The 13689-nt window shown below is 43.6% G+C and overlaps 1 protein-coding gene across 1 annotated transcript in view; it reads right to left on the bottom strand.

Annotated features, from left to right (window-relative positions):
• Positions 1–3856: 3856 nt before the first annotated feature.
• Positions 3857–13689, bottom strand: part of phf6 (PHD finger protein 6) — a 45037-nt gene continuing 35204 nt past the window's right edge. Inside the window, 1 exon segment of the mRNA XM_055644094.1 lies at positions 3857–13638. The gene's annotated coding sequence lies outside the window, so the exon portion shown is untranslated.

Here is a 13689-nt window from a genome sequence, read left to right as displayed (position 1 = left end):
TAGCCATAACCGGGCCCGGCCCTGCCACCTGAAGCGGTTCCACCTGCGGCTGGAGACGTGGGGTCTTGTGACCACAACTGGACCTTTCCCTGCAGACCCCAAACAAAAATTGGGAGGGGAGAAAGCTGGAAGAGAGATAGGGGCAAGGCAAAGCATGGCTTCAGCTTTCTCTCCCCCTCCACAATCAGTCTGAAAAAGGATCCCAACCCGAAATGTCACCTATCCGTCATCTTCAGAGATGCTGCCTGACCCACTGAGTTACTCCAGCACTTTATTTTGTTTAGCTCTAAGAAGGTTGAACACTCAATGTTCTCTGAAATGATGACAGGAATTGATAGGATAGACCAAAGATACAGACAGCCAGAACTTTTTTTTTTCCCACGTGGGAAATATCAAAGACTAGAAGGCATGGCTTTACGGTGAGAGGGGCAAAGTTTAAAGGAATTGTTTTTTTACACGGAGGGTGGTATCTGGAACACATTTCCAGAGTGGCAGTTGAGGCACATACAATTGTGACATTTAATACACTTTGTGTAGGCACATGGATATGCAGAAAGTGGCAGGATATGGAATATGTGAAGGCAGATGTTGGTTTTGATATATTTGGAACAGACATTGGGCTGAAGGGCCTGTTCCTGTGCTCCTCTTCAGACTAGAGTCAAGGAAAAGGGAAACAAGAGATATAGACAGTGACGTAGAGAGATATAGAACAAATGAATGAAAGATATGCAACAAAGTAACTAAAAGCTAAAAGAAAAAAGGCATTGTTAGCTGTTTGCTAGGTGTAGGCTGTGGGCCGAGGAGTTTTTTCGTTCAAGTTCGTGACCCAACTCATGGAACTACCTGAATTTTTAACATATTGTGTAAAAAATTTATATAAATCATACCTGAAACGCGTCAAGACCAAAACCTGCACATTTTTTAAAAATATGAGAAGAACTTCCAATTTTCCGAGTAGTAATTGTCCAATTAACGCACGTTTGACATTGAGGTCAGATGCAAATTGACCAATCCCGTGCTTTGTTTTATGGTCGCTAGGCAGCGAGGACCTGGGATCATGGCTGCCTCCTAATTACATCAAAACAATAGCAAGGTTTCCAAGGAATAAAGGTAATGCTAACCTTGCTGATCATTTTGTTTTTCAATTGATTTATCTTATCATTTATGATGTGAGCTGTTAAATAAAAATGATAAATAACAAATGTAGAGCTAGGATTAGGGTCAGTCGGTTATTCAGTCAGTCGGGCTTGTCGGTAGGCCGATGGATGTTGTGGAAGTTCGGTCAGGCTGTCGGGCCGCCGGTGATTGGTGAGAGTGGTCAGCCGGGCCGGGCCGCTGGTGGGAGTTGAGAGTGGTCGGTCAGCCGGTGGGTGGTGAGAGAGGTCGGTCTGGCTGTCGGCTGGCCAATGTTGCAGCGAGTGTGCGGGCGGTCCGACGGAGCCGCGCTATGGTGGTGCTGAAGGCGGCTCGGGCGGCGTGCAGGGCAGTGCTGCTCCCCACTATCATCACCACGATGATCCAGAAGGACATGTTAGCCGAGGTGGACGCGCTGTGGGGCCACACGTATGGAGCCCGCAGCCGGACCCAAAGTCGCTCCAGCTCCAGCCCTGGACAGCTCTGGAAGCGGGGCGAGGTAGGGTTAGGGTTAGGGTTAGGCATTTTCCTGTCAGTGGAAGATGCTTTAGCCTTCCCCCAGCCTGGCACTGCCCCAGTCCCACCATGGCCGTGACCCCCCACTCTGCACACTGGCAGTCAGTGGGGTTCAGTAAACGGGGGAACCCACAGGAACTGTCCTCACCCATTAATTAGGTTGGTTCAGGAGCCGGACCTCTGCGGCAGTCTCAATCAAAATACCCACTCACAATTATATTCATTATATTATTTTTATATACTAGACCACAGCGGACCCGTTGGGTCCTGTCCCCTCAATGAGTGGTTGTGGGGGGGGGGGGGGGGGGGGGGGGGGTGCTGCGGCGTCACACAAACACTAACCACCCTGCGCACACACACTGGGGGTGGGGGGAGGGGGGAATGTGGAGAGACAATGGAGTGGGACAGAGAGAGAGCAGGGGAGAGGTGGGAAGGGGGAGAGAGAGGAGGCGAGGAGGGGGGGGGGAGGGGAGGAGAGGAGGGGGGGGGGGAGAGAGAGAGAGAGAAGGGGGGAAGGGGGGGGAAGGGGGAGAGAGAGAAGACGGGGAGGGAGGAGAAGGGGGAAGGGAGGAGAAGGGGGAGGGAGAGAAGACGGGGAGGGAGAGAAGACGGGGAGGGGAGAGAGAAAACGGGGTAGAGGGGGGTAGGGAGAGTCGAGGGGAGAGGATGTGGAGAGAGGAGGTGGGGAGAGAAGAATGGATGGGGGGGATTGAGGAGGAGGGAAAGGGAGGGGTGGAGAGGGGAGAGAGGGAAGGGGAGAAGATGAGGGGGGGGGACGGGAGGGGATATAGAGGGGGAGGGGAATGGGGTATAGGGAAAAGAGGAGGGGGAAGGGGGGAAAAGGGAGGGGGGTTGGAGGAGGGAAGGGGGTGGGGAGGGTAGTTGGGAGGGTGAGGGGGGAAGGCAGAGAGGAGGGGAGGGGGTACAGGTGTGGGAGGGCAGAGGGGAGGGGAGGGGAGAGAGGGAGGGAAAGGTGGGAGAGGGAGGGAGAGTAGAGGGGGAGAGGAGGAGGGGGGATGAGGTGGGAGGAAGGGGGAGACAGGAGGTAGGGGGGAGAGGAAGTATGGGAGAAGTGGTTGGAGGGGGGGGGAGGTTAGTTGGAAGGGGGCAGAGGGTGGGTTGGGAGAGGGGGAGGAGGGTGGGAGAGGGAGAGGGGGGGGGGAGAGGGAGGGGGGGAGGGGGGGGGGGAGGGGAGAGGAGGGGGGTTGGAGGAAGGGAGAGAGAGGTTGAGAGGGGTTGGGAGGAGGGGAGAGAGGGGGTGGGGGGGGTGGGGGAGGAGGGGTTGGGAGGGGGCAGAGGGGGGAAGGAGGGGTGAGGGGGGGGGAGGAGGGGGAGTGGGGAGGGGGAGAGAGGGGGAAGGAGGGGGGGAGGGGGAAAGAGGGGGGAGGAGGGGTAGAGGAGTGGGGGGGAGGAGGGGGAAAGAGGGGAGGGGGAAGAGTGGTAGTGGGTGGGGAAGGAGGAGTGGGGGAGGGGGGAAAAGGGTGGGAGGGAGAGTAGGGGGGGGGGGGGGGGGGGAGGGCCATGAGCCAAGTGGGTCACGAGCAAAGGCATTGTGACGTCACAGCTGGCCAGCGGTTAGATTTGAAAAAAAAGTCAGATTTGTGAACAATTATAGTTTAAAAAAACTCGGGAAATAATGAACCAAATTTACAGATGAGGTGATTTTTGAAATCATGAGGAAAATCACTACCGGAATATGTAAAAATGTCCCCATTTCGGCGTCCGGTTTTCGAGGGGATGTGAATCAAAGGCGAAATGTCACATATACACGCACGCACACACACAGTTTTAATAAGTACTAGACCAAGTGCAGTCCTCTTTGCTGAGAACCGCCAAAAGCTTCCGCCAGCGTTACAGAGGATTGGGCCGCGGACACGGAGAGGAGGTCGGGTAGAGAGGAGAGGGAGGGAGGAGATGAGAAGAGGGGGGGGGCGAAGGAGCCGGGCGAGTGAGTGGGCTGCGCCACTTGAGCGACCTAATTGGCGAGTTTAGAAGAGTTTGAAAAAATGACATGTTGAAGACCAGCTTCGACTACCTCCGACTAACTTCAGGTAGTCGAAGGAGGTCTTCTACATAGTTGAAGGAGGTCTTGAACCTGACATTTTTTCAAACTCTCCTAAACTCGCCAATTAGGTCGCCCAAGTGGGACAGCCCCTTAAGGATTTAGTTACTGTATTCTGGACTTCATTAACAAGCACACAACAAATTTAAGACAAAACACTTTTATTAAAAACATTCACTGACAAGTGAGGTGGGCACAATTAACACTGATACTTAAACTGAAAATACTAATGACATAAAAATGAGAATGTAACAATATTTTTGGTGCATTTTGTCAAATGTCAAAGGCAATTTTATCTCAACAAGGGTGCAAAGCTTCAATATCTGACATTAGTGAACATTTTACAATTTGAATCTTAATTTTGATTATGCATTCCATCACTGCATGCAAACTGATTCACTCTTAAACATTTACTAAAGAGAAAATTTCTGGAGATTGAATTAAACTTTTCCAACTCTGATCTACAGCTAATACAGACGCTAAACGGTACAGTCTTGGGAACAAAGGTGAAAATTTCCAAACACCGCATAAATTATACAATGAGAAAAACTAGTGGCTCTAAACAGAGGTTCAAAGGTAGGCAGACCATGCACTCCAGCTCTAAGCTTTAAACCAAAACTGTAACATTGTAATTGTGACATTGATTTCTAGTTGAGTAGTTTTAAAATGATTAACTTTACATGATTTTGGTAAAGCCACTTGCACGTTTAATGTCAAAAAGATCTGATGTAATGTGCCTTACAAACACATGGTCAATAGCTGACGACTCTTCCCAAACCTTGTCACCATATCCTTTCATGCTTAGGTGATAGGCATTGTTGCCAAGTCCAGTGTCTGTCCAAATGGTCATAGAGTGATAGTGTGGAAACAGGCCCTTCGGCCCAACTTGCCCAACATGTCCCAGCTACACCAGTCCCATCTGCCTGCGGTTGGTCCTTATCTCTCCAAACCTGTCCTTTCCACGCACCTGTCTGTTTCTTGAACGTTGGGATAGTCCCAGCCTCAACTACCTCATCTGGCAGCTTGTTCCATACACCCACCACCTGAATCTGATTCTGGATCAATATTCTTTATGGTGGGTTGATACAACTATGCTCAGCTCTGTCAGAGGGCAGTCAACCACCTTAATGTGGGGCTGTGGGCATAGACCCAGAGAAGGAAAGAATAACCTTTCCCTGTAGGACATTGGTGAACTAATCCAGTTTGAATGCCATTCTAAGTGTTCTCTCGTGAGATTTAAACTGCATTTATCTATTATCACTCACTACTTTGGATTAGTGATCAGCATGACAACCATCGTCAAAATCTTTAACAGTATGCATACCTGTTCCTTTCAAGGAGAGATCGTCAGCATAGCAGCAAGTAACTATAATTGTTAGAACTTAGCAAAAATGGGCAAGATCCTCATGCAGAGATACAATGCACTGGACATGAATAGTATTTGCATCCAATGAAATGGTTTCAGTTTACGGACAATATTAAAATCAACAAGAAATAATATTTCCCCCTCCCCCCGCCCCGCAGATTGGAAATGTTAATGGAAAGAACTGAGAGAGGATTTCAATTTAAGGCACTTAGATGTTTGTTCAATGGAAACTTGATCTGTATGAGTGTAAATAGCCGGATAAATTCTGGTTGGTTTTGGCAAACAAATATGCGTCCAATTTTACAAAATTAAAGAAAAGCTGCAGTAGATCTTATTGCAGGCTACAAAATGCAATTTATTAGCTATTTCACCATTAATGGGCTTAGGTTTAGATCTGCTGAACAAGGTTCTCAGGTATAGGTCAATAAATAAAATCAAGTGCACAGGATAACAAAAGTTTTTAATAGGGCAAATACTGCTATATAGCATGGTTCCACAAAGCTAAATGGATACAATGCAATCGATAAATTACGGAGCGCAATTGGTATGAAGCAGGCCTGAGTGATTATGATGCGTTTTCGATCGGGAACTAGAAAACCACTTAAAAGTTACATTAGAAATTGAGCAGCAGAAGAAAAGTCATCTTGGAGATATAGCTTTCCATGTAGCCTCCCCACTAATCAGACACATTCTCTCTTAAGAATACAACTGCTACTTTCATCACCAAAAGCCACTTAGGCATGGTGGATGAAGAACTATTAAAGGCATTCGAATCGAAATTAAAAGGGAGACAAAATAATTTACAGGATTACAGGGAGAGAGCAGGGGAATGGATGATGGGATAGAGCCAGCATGAACTTAATGTTGACAGAAACAGCAACAATTTCATCATTTAATACATCTTCATTTGATTTGAGTTTTTCATTTACAACCTCCATTCATGACAACAAACACCAGACCATTTCATTGACTCTTTATATAAAACCTGCAACACTAGCTGAAAATTAACAAGAGCCCAGCTATGACAAAATAAATCTAACGATGCAATTTATAAATATGAATAATGTAAAATCCGTACACGAACCACACCACCTCAGAGACAATCTAAAATAATGCCTCGTTGTTCAGCAGAATTGCCCAGATGGAGAGAGATATTTGTGGGGCAAATGAAGGGCAAATGATTTTGTTCATGAAGATTAGGAACATGTTGTTTCACAGGGCAGTGTTGATGGTATGTGGATAAATGACAGATGGCAAAAATTGGGGAAGGGTCATTTTGCGTTATTTGACGTAAGCCACCAGAAGATGCAAGTCTGTACTCTAAAATAAAAAGATCTGGTTAAATTGGGAAAATCAACCAGGAAAAGGCCGACTTTTGCTTTCAAACGGAAAAGAGCAACTATAGGACAAATAGGTGAGGGGTTGTGACATTTTTTAAAGGCAATAAACACAAAGAATGTAGCTGGACTGGGCCATCGTAACTTAATGCAGAAATAATAGAACATGCCTGTAACCTGGAATGTAGTTGGACATGCTGCAAAAGGTCTTTACATTTGAGGTATTCTGACTACTTTAAATCAAGTGAATCTAACTACTCACGTCTTTAATAGGCCAAACAACAATCGACCTCCATCTTTTCCTCCACCAGCACTGCTTTAAAAGTAATTAACATGGGTGAGGGAATTCTAAAACAAAATTACTGCTGGTATATGGATCTATGTTAGTGTCATGATGTTGAGTTTTTGCCAAAACAATACTTTCTTCAGTGAGGAGCATTAAAGAGCATAAAGAATGAAGACTTGTATAAACAGTGTGGGGAGAGTGGAACTGGACTAGGTTGCCATTAAAGGGCATTCATAACAAAACTAGACGGACTGATAAAGAGGACGGAGAATAAATGTTAGATTGAAGAAAAGGGCTCAATAGCCTGTTCCTTTGATGGATATTTTAAAGATTTATTTTACAACTGAGCCAGATGGGTTAACCCTCAACAGCTTCCTGTTTCCTCCTCCTGCTATAGAACAATCTATGATCCCAACCCGGAATGATAGGCCATGGATGTTGATCCAAAGATGATGAGTACAGTTATCTAACGGTAAACAACCTCACCTTTCAGAGTACTTTCGAAGAACAAGTCAAATACAAGCCCCTTTCATTATCAACTCTTGGATATTAATTAAGAAGCCCAAAAAGGGCAGGCAAGAATAGTCTTTACACGAGGATAACTGACGTCCCAGCCCTTGCCAGAAATAAGTTGCATTATAAAAAAAAATGATAAATATTTGTATACACAGTTGTGAATTGTTATCTTGGAGATAACTGAAATAATTCTGGTGCTGGGATGAGAAGCTTTGGACCATGTTCTTGGGAAATTTGAAACCAAAATCAAGGAAACCTCATGATTATATCCACTGTCCTCCACTCAGTGCATCAGTGCTCCTCCGTGCTCAATGAAGCAACATTGAAATTAGCAAAGGCAGAATGGAATGCAGATTGGGGATTTCAGTGCCCACATCACTAACCAAACTGTGAAACGTGAACCAAAAAGGAGAATTTAAGAGGTATAGTGATGGTGACTGCTCAGATCCTTCCCCGTAACCACAGGAGATGCAACACCTGTCCCTTTTCCTCTTCCCCTCGACTCCATCCAAGGACCCAGTCTTTCCAGGTGAGGCAGAGGTTCACTTGTACCTCCTCCAATCTCATCTACTGTATCCTATCCGCTGTCCCAGGTGTCAACTTCTCTACATCGGCAAGACCAAGCACAGGCTCGGCGATTGTTTCGCTGAACGCCTCCGCTCAGTCCGTCAAAACTTACCTGATCTCCTGGTTGCTCAGCACTTCAACGCCCCTCCCATTCCCAATCTGACCTCTCTGTCCTGGGCCGCCTCCATTGTCAGAGTGAGGCCCAGCGCAAATTGGAGGAACAGCACCTCCTATTTCGTTTGGGTAGTTTACACCACAGCGGTATGAACATTGACTCCTCTAACTTCAAATAGTCCTTGCTTTCCTTCTCTATCCCCTCCCCAGTTCTCCCACTCATCTTACTGTCTCCAACTACATTCTGTCTTTCTCCCGCCCACTCCCCTGACATCAGTCCGAAGAAGGGTCTCGACCTGAAACGTCACCCATTCCTTCTCTCCAGAGATGCAGCCTGTCCAGCTGAGTTACTCCAGCATTTTGTGTCTACCTTCAATATCTGAGCACATTTGACGAGTGCCATCAAGGAACCCTATACAACTAAGGTTAATGGACATTGACAGGAAAACATTCTAATAGCCAAAGTCGTACATCACAAAGGTGATCACTACTCATCCCATCCCCAGGCCATTGCTGCACAGGAGTTCCTTAGGTCAGTATCTAAGGTTTAACCATCTGTGGATGTTTCTTGATGATTAGAGAATGTTCAATCTCATCTGAAACTCTTTAGCAAATATAACAGCCTATAGGCATATAACACAGGCATAGGCAGATATGGCAAATAACATTCACTCCACTGCAGGGTCAGGCATTGGCAGTCTCCAATAAATGTGTGTCTAACCATCCACCCACAAATTCAATGGCATTCAATCTTCCCCTATCAACAACCTGGAGTCACCATTGACTCAGAACTCTGCAGGACCAGCCATCTCAATACTGTAGCTATACAAATGTCAGATTCTATGCAAATTTCCCCACTCACTCCTCCAAAGCTACTCAATCTGCTACAAGACAAATTCTGGAGAGTGATGACACGTTCCCAACTTGTCTAGATGAATACAGGTCAAAGAATACAGGCAGCTGAGACAAAAGTGTCCACTGGATTACCATCCTTGACATCCATTCCCTTCATCAGCACCTTGTGTTCCATTTATAAATTGTATTGCAGTTACTTAACAATGTATCGCAAACACACAACTTCAATATTTAAGACCAACAAGACTTCAAGTTCCCTTAGTGACATATAGACATATACTAAATGTGTAAGAAAGAGCTGCAGATGCTGGTTTGAAAACAAGGTAGACACAAAATGCTGGAGTAACTCAGCGGGTGAGGCAGCATCTCTCCAGAGATACTGCCTGTCCAGCTGAGTTACTCCAGCATTTTGTGTCTACCTTCGACATATACTAAATGTTCTTTATTGTCGCCCAGTCTAAATTCTGGAACTGTGGGAGGATGTGCAACAGAAGGATTGCAGCGGTTGAGGATAGTGCCTCATCATCACCTTATCAAGGGCTTTAAGGGGTGGATAATAAATCTGACGATGCCCAGATAACTCAAAACAATAACATTAAAAAAAAATCATGGTTTCTTCTTTCACCATAGCTTGCAATAATTTGGCATGCAAGCTTCATGAAAGCATTACAAAAATATAGGGCAATATTTCCACACAATCTTTAAGACTTCGTAACACATCTTCATTACTTTCAGGGTATCAAGTAATGTTTTATAATGGGAAACCAAGGATTGCGTAGAAGAGCCTGTTATTGTGCTGTTCTATTCTATGTTTTATGAGCACAAAGGCTTGCAATTCCCGTGTAGTAGGAATTTAATAGCTCTAAGTGAAGACAGAATTAACCTGACTAATGGAAGCCACCGTGTTTAACAATGATGATTCAGTTTGAGGCGTACTGATCAGAAAGCAACTCGTAGTTATCATTAATTTCTTTCACCTAATTATCTTTTATCCTGCAAGGGTAAAGATTTTTTATTCATGTTGGTCACCCAGCACAATTAATGTGAAACTGTACCACTGCGACACTCCCAAAACTCCACTCCCATTATGTGCTGTCCTCCTCTGGCAGATTGAATTATAATGCTTCATGATTTGAGTGTGATTGAGGAGCTTTATTATTCTAATCAAACTGAACTTATTAATAGATGAGATAGCACAGACTGCACAGTATTCATTGCCTGCCAGTGAAGGGACACTGGAAGAGCTGCTGTTTTACAGTTCAAACAACCCAAGTTCACTCAACCTCCAGTGCTGTCTGTGTGGGGTTTGCATGCTGTGCTCGTTCCTCCCATATCCTGAAGACATGTGATTGGTTGGTTAATTGGGCACAAGTAATTGCCCCTATTATGGAGATGAAAATATTGATGAGAATGTGGAAAGAATAAAATGAGTGTCTGATAGCACAAACTCAGTGGGTGAAATAGCCCATTTCCATGCTGTATCACTACAATTCTAATATAACAGTGGAAGCCAACAAAATCACTAGCAAACATCTGGCATAATAAAATTTATATTTTTATATTTGAACAACGCATCATAGCTATGTAATACGTGCAATGCAATAGAAGTTATAAAGTTCTTAAAAGTGTTAAGGAGTACACTCAATATCCCCAGCATTACAAATCCAATGTGTAATAATCTTATAGACCAGACTACCACATGAAACCTTGTCAAAGGGTTTGCAAATATCAAAATAGACAACATCTGTCGCCACACCCTTGTCATTCCTCTTGGTCATCGCTTCAAAAAACATCAGAATTTGAGAGAAACGATTTCCGATGACAAAAACCATGCTGATCACCCCTTGCCCTTGCCTTTCCAAACACAAATAAATTGTGTGCCTCAGAATCCCTTCCATTAACTTGCCCATCAGTAAGGCTTACTGGTCTGAAGTTCTCTGGCTTTTCATAGCTGCCCTTCTTAAATATACATTAGCCACCCTCACGTTTTCTAGTGCCTCGCCCGTGACTAACAAAGATACAAAACTCTCTAAGGCCTCAGCAAACTTCCCCCTTACTCACATAACATCCTTGGATACACTTCAGGCATTTATCCACCGTTACGCATTTCAAAACGTCCATGTTCTCCATCATAACATTGTTCTGCTCCAGGATATCACTACTCTAGCTCCTGAACTCACTATCTCATTGACGAACTGTACACTCCAAGGGCCAGGAAGTGAGGGGGTAAGATCATCTCTGACCCCTCTCACCCTGGCCACAAACTCTTCGAATCACTTCCCTCTGGAACTCGTGAGTTTCAAAGCTGCTACAGCCAGACATAAAAACAGTTTTTTTTTCCCCACGAGTAGTAGCTCTACTCAATAACCTAAAATCTGTAGCCTCCTTTTGCTCTGGTATTCACATGTTTAATTGATAATGTTTAATTATTAATGTTTTATGTGTCATTCCTAACCGTCACTGTATGTCATATTGTCACTTGCGGGCAGAGCACCAAGGCAAATTCCTTGTATGTGAATACTTGGCCAATAAACTTATTAATTCATTCATTTCTCCACAGTAAATACAAATTAATTTAAGACCATGGCCAATTCACATGGTTTCACACATAGATTATGCACTGATCCTTAAGGGGTATAATAAAAGATAAGCAAAACAACCCGGGTTGAGATGCAACAAACAGGCCATAATGCTTGCAAGGAAAGCATTTTATTCATCATCTGTTCCAAAAAGAATAGAATCATGCCTGAACCTTGTACGTTTCTGGAGTCACCTACTTGCGCGGAACCACTGATCAAGCTGGCCCATATGCCCACGTGTGGCAGAAATACAGAAAGTAAAGAGATGGCTAAGAACTGATTTAAAGTAGTCAAACTGTCTCATGATCCAGGTTTTTGTGTTTTCTGATCTGTCATTATCTTGTCACCAATAAACGAGCTCGGTATCCCGACTGTGCATGCCCAGTTCAAAGGTCACTATACATAAACAACCCTGGAAAGCAGTGGAGCAGTGGACCTTCATTTCTACCTAGAAGAATCAAAGCTGGAAAAAACAGAAGATATGACGGTCCACATTCCAGGGCTGTTTATGCATAGTGACCTTTGACCTGGGCATGCGCAGTCAGAATACGGAAACCCGCTTACACCACCAACCCCTTCATGCTGCAGAGGAAAGTTACAAATACAGCACATTTATAATTAGATGTCTTTGTAAAGTATGCACCAGAAGTCTGAATTTACTGTATTGGTGCATTGAAGTTTATACCAGATTCATTCCTGCCATTGTGTGCTTGTCAAAAAGTGATAGCCTCCAACTGTTTTGGGAAAGAGCTAACTACAGAATATTTTAGGTTTATAAAGTAAAAACTCAGAACAAGACTAAATAAACCATGGGTAGATATTATCTAATATTAGTACAAGCAAGCCAAGGATAATTAAAGCATTTTACCGGAAGCATCATTTATTTTGACTAAGATTACATAGCCTAAAGATCCAGGTGCTAGTAAAATTAAGTAAAATATTCACCTGGGCATGTGATAGAACATGTGAAATTGAGAGATCAGTAATCAGGTTTCTTTAAGCATCAAGGCCAATCAAAATATATTTAAACAATTATTACTATCTAACACCTAACCACCGACTATAGAGACAAACACAGTGCATCCAATGCTGACACAAAAGTTTTGCCGCAAATTATCCGGGCACCCACTTCTAACACCAATATGTATTGGTAAGAAATCAAGACAAACAGCACTGCTTGTTCATCAGAAGTAAATTAATCCTCTAGCATTGTTTAATTTTAAATGCTAACTTTTACAGTTTATACAACTTAACTTTAAGGGAAATCACAATACAGAAAGAAAATTAACATGGAAATAATACACCTTACAAAAGCTGTTCAATAGTCAAAATCATCTTCAATTTTTCAGTAAAACATTTAACACACACTTCAACACCTACACTAAACCATGATTTAATCAATGCCAATTGTTGAGGTTATTGCAAAAGTGTGTTTATCAGACCAGGCCACATTTTATTGAATAAATTAGACCACAGTAGACAATAAGACTGCAAGCTCAGTCAGCGGTTTATGAAAATCCATTACATTCCACCCAATAATAACTGGAACAATTTCTTGCAGGAGACATCAAAAACTTGGGAACTGTCTTATCTACTCTTTGTATCCTAGATTTCTAGCAATAATTTCCAGATGGTGCACGAGAACTGGTTCACAAAAAAAGTTTTACAGGCTTAGGATTCACATTCAATTTACAATTGTGTGAGGAAATAGTTTGATTTTCAGCCTGACACCTGGCTTTGCCCAGCATAATCCCCTACCACTACCAACATCTGTACCACTTCACTAAACAGACTATTGTTGAGAACAAAACCATAAATTCTTATAGTTCAACTTGAAAACCAGTGCTAAATCAAGGTGTTGGTGAAAATGTCTTTTTCCAATCACTGAACTGGAGATTTTAATTTCCAACTCTTGAACTCCAGGTGTGTCAAAATCACATACATGTTAAGCCGTGTTTCCTCTTAGAGCCTTCATAACGTACAGGCAAGGCAACATGCCCCATAGAGTTAAATTCACTAAAACAAGTATTTCATTCTAATGCAGAAGGATGTCATAGATATTCTAATAATCCACTTCCAGAACATCCCAGAAAGAAAGCAGGTATATTCGCTAAGCTATTTCACTATATTATTTCCACACAGAGTGAGGAGTATTGCCAGGATAATATTTTCTTGAAAGATCTTTGGATTATTTTTTATGGTCTTCGCAACCTTATTCGCTGTTTCAGCTTAATATACCAGCCTCTTCCACTCAGTCCACAGGCATTTTCTTGGCACTTTCTGTATCCAAGGTTCCTTTAGTTTTTCTGTTCAACAGAAAGGGGAAAAACAGTTTGCTAGTGTTACTGGCATTGCAG

This window comes from Leucoraja erinacea, chromosome 12, assembly GCF_028641065.1.
Source record: "Leucoraja erinacea ecotype New England chromosome 12, Leri_hhj_1, whole genome shotgun sequence".
NCBI classification, from domain to species: Eukaryota; Metazoa; Chordata; class Chondrichthyes; order Rajiformes; family Rajidae; genus Leucoraja; species Leucoraja erinaceus.
The sequence above is the reverse complement of the archived record's forward strand: the minus strand, read 5'-3'. Positions and strand labels throughout refer to the sequence as shown.